The following is an 8318-nucleotide window of genomic DNA, read 5'->3' as shown; positions in this document are numbered from 1 at the left end:
CCAGCGCTGAATTGCTGTATCTTCATTGTGCTTTTGCATGTCGTACCTTAGGGAACACAGCTGCATGTTGGGAATGCTTTATTTTTTTTAAGATCATTCAAAAAAATGTTTTTCGACTTGTTAGCTTTTGAATTTGTATTTATCATTAAACATATTATTCAATTTAAGTGTTTAAGTGTTTCTATTTAATTATACAGAATATTAGAACAAATACAGTCACTCAGTCGAGCTGTATGTAAACAGACTGAGATGGATGTGAGTATCCCTTCGGCTATGCGCCTATGGCTATCATTATTGTCTGTCTGGGTGTTGCAGATTTCTTATTGCATCACATATATTTGCAGTGATGCCCTTGAGTTGTTCCTTGTTTTTATCCCTCCTGGATGGGCAGTGACCTTTGGTGGTTATTGCCGGCTTCTCCCTTTACATCAATTTAGCTTTGTCATACTGTGATGCAGATGGATGTAGGAGAACCAGGGCTATTGTCTTTCCTCTTTCACACATTCTTCTTTCTTGTCAAAACCCAGTGCCTACATTACCCTCAATGCAACTCAACCGCTCAGGGATCCGGGTGTGTTGTGCTAGTTAAGGCTAATGTAGCCTCAAACTGCAAATTTTGTAGTTCTCAGCCACGACCACACTGCCCAATGACATCACTTTAGGCAATTTATCAGACTTTGTGCAACTCCCTCTTTAGCCACAAGTTAAACAGACTATGATGTGTTAAATCGGTGGAGTTCCCCTTCAACTTAGGAAGGTGCCTTGCTTCAGAAGTGGGTTTCATTGCCAAGCAGCTAGTTTTGCTGTGGCGTATTTGTGCAAGTGTAAATATAAAAAATACTATAAGCACCAGGGTAGGGATTGTGCAATATGTTGTAAGTAAAGAAGATCAGTAAACAATAAAATACGTCATTGAACTCAAGCTAATTCATCACATTTGAGCTTAAATCTTAGGAGAAACTGAATTTTCACTGATTGGCTGATGGCAGGTTTGATTATAAACAAATATCCAATATCAGTCATTTAAACAGTCGATACATTTTACTGTATATACATAATAGACGGCCACGTATAGTGAGAAGAGACAAGTACGTTTTCTAAAGCAGATCATTTGACCTTTGACCTGCTCCCAGCTTCGATCATTTACAGTATTTGTGCGCTGATTGATCTTTGCCTTTTTCTTTCTCCGAGACACAAAGATGAAAGAATTGGAGTCACTTTTCATCCACAGCCACTCAACCTACACATCCCTCTTCCATCACTCTACCTTTTTAACTTACACTCAAGCCGGGAATGGATTCGGTGCGTTGACATCTGTCCCTGACTATCTGCTATCAACTTTAATAGCTGCAATATTTCGAGCAGCGACACTGTGATATTATGATTATTACATATCATTTCCATTTTTTCTCTTTGGTTCTGAGTCTTTGGTTTCACCTGAAAGTGCACTGACATGGGCAGAATAATGGAGTCGAATTTCATTTCCTATGTCTTTGGTATTTTCACACACATTACTTGCAAAGCACCACAGGAGAGGCTGCCTCTCTCACACGCTCCAGCTGATCCTCTGAGAGCTCCAGGCTCAACTCTCGTAAAAAATTCTGAGAAATGAGCACAAACTTTCAAATGCTGATTACATGCTCCAGACGCAAATTATAGGCACATTGGATTTCTCTCACATGATTTGGAAACTGATAATGAGTAGAAGGAAACACATGGAATACCATGAGCAGATTTACCACAAAGAGATCCACAGACAAAAAGAGATGGCAGGAACGTCACTGGCTGCTGCGGCTGGGGCATGCTAGCTGCACACATCACTGGAGGAGGGGTGATAACTTCTGCATTGTACAATTTAAGATTTGTGCCACAAGCCAGAAAAGACAATAGTTGTAACTGCAGGCAGAAATTAATATATATCAATGAAATTAGATGATTAGAGTGACATCATATACTATATCTGAATGGAAAATGCAGAAATTCTGTAACAAAGGGCGACATTGCTTTTTTAAACTCTAAGAAACCTCTAGTAATGTATCTTTCAATTTTACTCTGAACAAATTCAGAGCCCATAGGCTGCTGTTGATGTATTATCCTCTGGGGGCAATGGTCAATATTTTGGGGCTTCTGGGGAAGACAGCGGATATCTGGGCCAAGACTCTGTACACAGTTCAACTTGTTTATTTTATCACACAAGTCAAACTTTTATCTCCGCACAAATGCAAACAGCAACACTTTTTATTTGTGCTTTAGGGTTCAGACAACATTTTGCCTTGTCCCTATCTGCATATGAATACAGACAAAGCAAAAAGCCTTTTGCCGAGGCACATCGGTCAAGGTTTCAATCGTGGGTAACCAGATCTTGCTAAAATGTGATTGGTCAAACTAGAAACCTGAAGGCCTCCGACCCCAAACTCTTGTACCTCACATATACACACTTAAAATTTGGTCATTGAGATTAGACTCTGCAAAACTCAAATGAAACAAAGCTATGTGTTCCAGCTTCCTACATGTTCAGAATTTTCACAAGTCTCATTTCCAGTGTTAGTTTGAGGCGTATTCCCACCTTTGGTGTGAATTAACTTACAGCTGTAATTACGTTTGTACAAGGTGTCGCTTCCGAAACATACAGTTTGAGGTATGATGAAAAACAAGTCAAATTTGTAAAAAGGGAGTCTTGCGACGCACTCACATGACTTTCTTCTACAAGCAAATTCCATGATATTACTACTGTGTAGCAGCATCCAAAGAGGAAATCGGCCAAACACAGCCTGTGTGGTTTAGGAGCTTCAAAGAGATTTAATGGAAATCAAGTCAGTCACATTGAGGGTTGGGCTGCACCACAAGTAAGGGGATGTCCCAGTAGGGGGTAAAGAGTCTTCATGGAATTATAGACATTACTAGAACAAGTATTTTTGGATTACCTGCTTCCTGCTTAATCCCCAATCCTCTAAAGAGGTACAGATTGGATTTAAACCATTGTGGGAGTAGAGCCCTACATGAAATTCCCCAATAAAGACCTTATGTTCTCTGAGATCTCATGATACTTGTGTGTTATTGGTGTGTAAGCTTGTCTGATGCCATGAGGCTGAATGAGCTTCCATGCAGTAATAAGCCTCTCATTTTTTTGAACTTGTACTTTTTCTTTTATGATGCTTGTGTTCTCCAGACAAAAGAAAGGGTTTATGGATGGGTGGAGCAGTCTGCGCTCGCAGAGGTGCCCGGGAGCCTTGCCCAAGGGAGGCCTGTGGATAATTACAAACCATTCAACAAACACAGCTCGGCAGCTCGCTGAGACGCCCCGACGGTGAGCCAACGTAACAAGAGCACATGAGTCAGACCCCGTCAGCTGCTCGGATTGGAGAGGACAGCGCAGTTGCATGGGCCAAAAAAAATGAGGTACACCTGACTCACTGAAGAGGAGGGAAGTTGAGAGGGATGTGATAGTACCCCGTTCTATAAATACAGTCAACTATCACACACGGAGTACGATCATACTTCACAGCTTGGAGACAGCGATAAAAAAACGGGAAAGAAGAGGGTACGCTGGTGACAAGGGTTGAAACACCCACCGTATTTTCAGTCTCATGATCGGTACAATCAATCTCGCAATAATAATCAGCACCACCACTTATATGTAATTCCATCTCCAAGGTTTATATCGAATTACCCTCATTATTAAACGTCACCTATCTGCACTCAGACTTGGTGTACTCACTGGACCCTTCAGTGTGTGTGTGTGTGTGTGTTTGCTAGTTCATGTCTGTGTGTGTGAGTGGAGTGTTTGATGAAATAGCTCTGCCCCACAGGGTTGATATTCTAACTGAAAACGGGAGGGGAAGGGCTGTGGGTGCAGTGGAAAGAGCCCTGCAAAGAATCTGATGTATCGGTAACCTCAATCATGTCCCACACCCGTGGCTAACCTCGGGCTAAGTTGGGGAATTAACGGAGCGGCCGGGGAGAGATGCAACACCGACTTTGACTTAGCACTTCAGAGGTGTGAGCGCTTTGCCCCCTCCGGAGAACCTGGAGAAAGACCATCGTTATACATTATTAAAACCAGAGACTTCTCCCACAGCCTCCTTCTGTTTGTGTCCCCTATCGATTTCCCATGAATTTCTTTTTGATGTGAGTATAGAGACTGACACTTGGATTACGTTTACCGTTACTCTGTGAGCGTGTGGGTGTGCACTTTAGCGCACAGGTGCCAAGGTAGAGTGAACTTACTTGTGCATTCTTGCAAATATGCACACACTCTTCCTTCTTGGTTCTTTTGTTGTTTCCCTATACTTTTGTTATTTCCCTATGCTGCTTTTTATTCCCCCACAATGTAGCCCATATTCTTCTCCATCCCTCTTTCACATTATTTTCCTTTCTCTTCCTTTTCTCCTTTCTTTCTTTTTTGGTTTTACGCTTTCGTTTTTGCAAATTATAGGCTTGGCATTTTGGGAAGGGCACCTCACCCCAAATGGTTCTTCACAGTTCTGTGCATTTGTCCTGCTGCCACTCCATGCGTGAAAATTAAAAAAATAATAAAAAATACACACAGCCAAGGGGACAAAATAAAAAAACTCAGACAGCAACGCTGAGCTTTACCAGAACGGGACCCAAACACAAAGTACTTAATATCTGGAGTACATAAAACATGGAAAGCCAATAAGAGGCTGCATTGTTTGAGGTAATTGTAGAGATAAAAAGATCGTCCTGGGAGACTCATCCTTTCTCCCAACGTCTCTGGCTGATCAGGTTTCAGTGACATTCAAAGATAAGGCCAGACGTGAACACACAAATATACGCACACCTGCAAGCACACACACACCTGCAAGCACACATACACACACACACACACACACACACACACAAACACACTATAAGACATAGACATGAGCACCAGCCGGTGTGACCAAGTCTATACCTGTACCCTATATCTGCAAGTCCTCCCTCACACATTCTCCCCTGATATTAAAGTGATGGCTCATTCATTGCAATATTACAATATTTTATCAAAAAAGGCCTGAAGGATCCAGGCCAAATTGAATACCCTGCAGTTTGTCAGGAAATGTGCAACATATGCACATTTAGTATTTGTTCATCAAATGGGAACCATTACCTTGGGGCAAAATGTAAAAAGACATTTTGAGTTAACTTGCTTTTGTTTTAGTAAGCACAAGTCAATATGTCTGTTTTTTGCACATGATATATACCCCATTATAAAGGAGTGCTCATAAATTCCTTCAAAGGGAAATTATATGACCCCCCTCCCGTGTCAATAATAATCACGGAAATCGGTTATTTAGCAAACATGTCATGAGAATGATTTCCTGAACGAGATCCTGATATTGATCGGGAGAAATAAATGGGAAAGAAAGAGGTGTTCATCAAAGTGACTATGGAAATGAAAAAAAGATGCATCAACATGCACGTACGTCATGTAAATGCTAATACATACTATTGAACATGCCTAAATTCTGTATTTGTTTAGTATACCCACATAGACATACCTATCGAACACACACACACACACACACACACACACACACACACACACACACACACACACACACACACACACACACACACACACACACACTGTATTAGTGCACAGGAGCACACACAGACATAATACAGATATATCTATAAACACACATGCATGTATAAATACACTGGAATGGTTAAAGTGAACCACAGATGTTTAAGTTGCTGCTATAAACTCTATAAAGCTGGATAAATAAAATGATTTCCTTTCTAACCCCTGTTGTTATTCTTCAATTTATAAATGTTGCTCACAGTTCAAGTGATTGATTAATTTCAATCAACTCGGGATGCCAACAATCTTTCTGTAATTTTTCACAGAAAAACAACAACTGATGTCTTCAGGTGTGAAGATATCGGAAACTCATCCGAGATCAGTGTCTACTTTAAAATCTGCCTTGAAATCCTGTATGGTCAATTATATTATTATTATGAGTCTTGCATCAAAACAAAACAAATCTCAGTGCACCAATCAGGATGACTAATTCCACCGGCCAATATCAAATCCGTTTAAACCCAACCTATACATTCCAGAAAAGACAAATCAGATGAGTTATTAATAATCATAAAAATGTGCGTGGAAAGGTTTAAGGTGGAGAAAATCTGTAGTAACAGTGTGACGTTATATATGGTCCTGTTAACTGCGACAACTGTGGTCATTCAATGTGCAATATATTACATCTGTAGTATAGTTAGGTTACATGTAGAAAGTCATGAAGATTTATTGGTAATTCTGAAACTAGTGTGATAGGAAATTTGCAGTATAATTATTATCACTGGTGCGTGTATGAGCAGGTGCTTTAAAGTCCGTATTGGAATCTGATTCTTCTAATTTTTGGTTCTATAAGAACATTTCTTTAATGAATTATTTGAGACATTAAAATAAACTACACAATTTCCAAGTTTAAAACTACACTTTGTATAACATTTAATTTGCTTTCCTCCCTTTAGGCCGTCGTCCCTGGCTATCTGTTATTCCACCTAAACAACGTGCTCTGCCCTCAATTCTGAGACTGCATGTCAGACCTGCTGACAACACACATTGGGCAGCAGTGACCGTATTTTGCATCATCCCCCCCACCCCCACCTCCACCTCCCCCTGTACTCCACCCTCACTCCCCCCACATTGTGAGCCGGGATTCATCACAGGGATGAGTAATCACACTCGTGCTCAGGTGCCTGCACCAACGATTTCACCTCTAATGATGCGGCCATCAAACTTACCTAAACTGAGCAGAAAAAACATGTGGCCACCCTTGTGGGCCTCTCTATTGACAGTAATGACCCTGTGCAAGAGGAGGAGGGTGGGGGGGGGGGATTTGTGTGCTGCCTGTCACTTGGGAAGCGAGTGCAATGAAAACTGTCGAGGTAGGAATTGATTTCTGTAGGGACAGTGGTTAATATTTATTAAGCTGAGTTGATCAAATTTCCTGTGATAATCCCTTACCAATATCCAATGGTTTAATACTTAATGGGAGCATTTACTGCAAGATAAAGAGGAGAAATACTAAGTCCTGCACCTAGAAAAAGGCTAAAACAACAGCAATAATATATAACAATATATTAATAGAGATGAAAGAACAATAATAACAGGCCACCCCAAGTATATTATGGAATCTGCCTCTGGAAAAAAGTTTTTAAGGTGAGACTTATTGTTATTAAATATGATCCCGAGACATTCTCAGTCTTTTTGTAAAGTGGACTCCTACATTAGTGTGTAGATGTAGCTATATACCTATGTACCATTAATGGACATCTTGCACTGTCTGCTCACCTACCCCATCAGTGTGCAGTCATCCCAGAGCTCACCTCAGGTAAACTCCTGTGAATCCAGAGAAGAGCTCTGGTTGTTTTTAAATCTGATTTCTACTAAATAAGTGAGGCAGTTGCTTCAGTGTAATATTCTCTTTCATCTCCTTCTTTTTTTCTCTCCTAGTGAGGTTCCCCTGGCTTTAACCTCCCCATCAGACAGCTGTACACTTCTAAAAACCTGTCACTCCCATCACAGGCGCTATAGGTGATGTCTCACCTAGTAATTAACACATTGATTGATTAGTGATTGATTATCAAAAACCCGCTCAGGTCTAAAACTGCAGTCTACACGTTGTGGCGTGGTTATCTATGAACCCATGACGCTCTGCATCCCTGATCTGATTCTGCAGGAGGATTGTATTTCAGCCATCCGATCCAGGGTTTATTCTCCATTAACCTATCACACAGTCCGCAGTCTACACATTTCTCCACGATCTGCTGCTGTTTGGGTTGCAGCGGAATAGGAGGGTCCACGGTGCGGTGGTGGTGGTTGTGGGTGGGTGGGTGGATGAGTGGGGGGTGAAGAAGACGCAGAAGCAGGCTGGCGCGCAGGGAAGGAACAGCTCGCTCGCTTTGGAGCGCGCCGCGCGTACGGAGGAGGACGCATTGACTGACAACCGCGGGCACAGGGCGCCCCACGCTGCACGGACACGGAGCACCGCTAATCTCATCCTGCACTCGTCTGTGTCGAGAGCATCTCTGCCCAATACCGGACAGATCATCCAGAGGAATAAACCAAGGGACGGCTCTGCCATTCCCCCTGGGCACCGGTGTCGGAGTCTGCAGCTCTGCGACCCCCGTCCCGTCCTGTCTCTGCCTGCCTTCCTTTAGTGATCAGTCCCGGGCTGAGCTCTCCTGGAAACCGGATGGACACAAGGGTCTGGTTGCACTTTGCAATCTGAGCCAAAAGAAGATTTGGTCGATTTCTTCTTTTTTGTTTTGTTTGTTCTTGGAATAATATAAGGAACTGCGCC

The sequence above is a fragment of the Limanda limanda genome, chromosome 1 (genome assembly GCF_963576545.1).
Source record: "Limanda limanda chromosome 1, fLimLim1.1, whole genome shotgun sequence".
In the NCBI taxonomy this organism is placed as follows: domain Eukaryota; kingdom Metazoa; phylum Chordata; class Actinopteri; order Pleuronectiformes; family Pleuronectidae; genus Limanda; species Limanda limanda.
The sequence above is the reverse complement of the archived record's forward strand: the minus strand, read 5'-3'. Positions refer to the sequence as shown.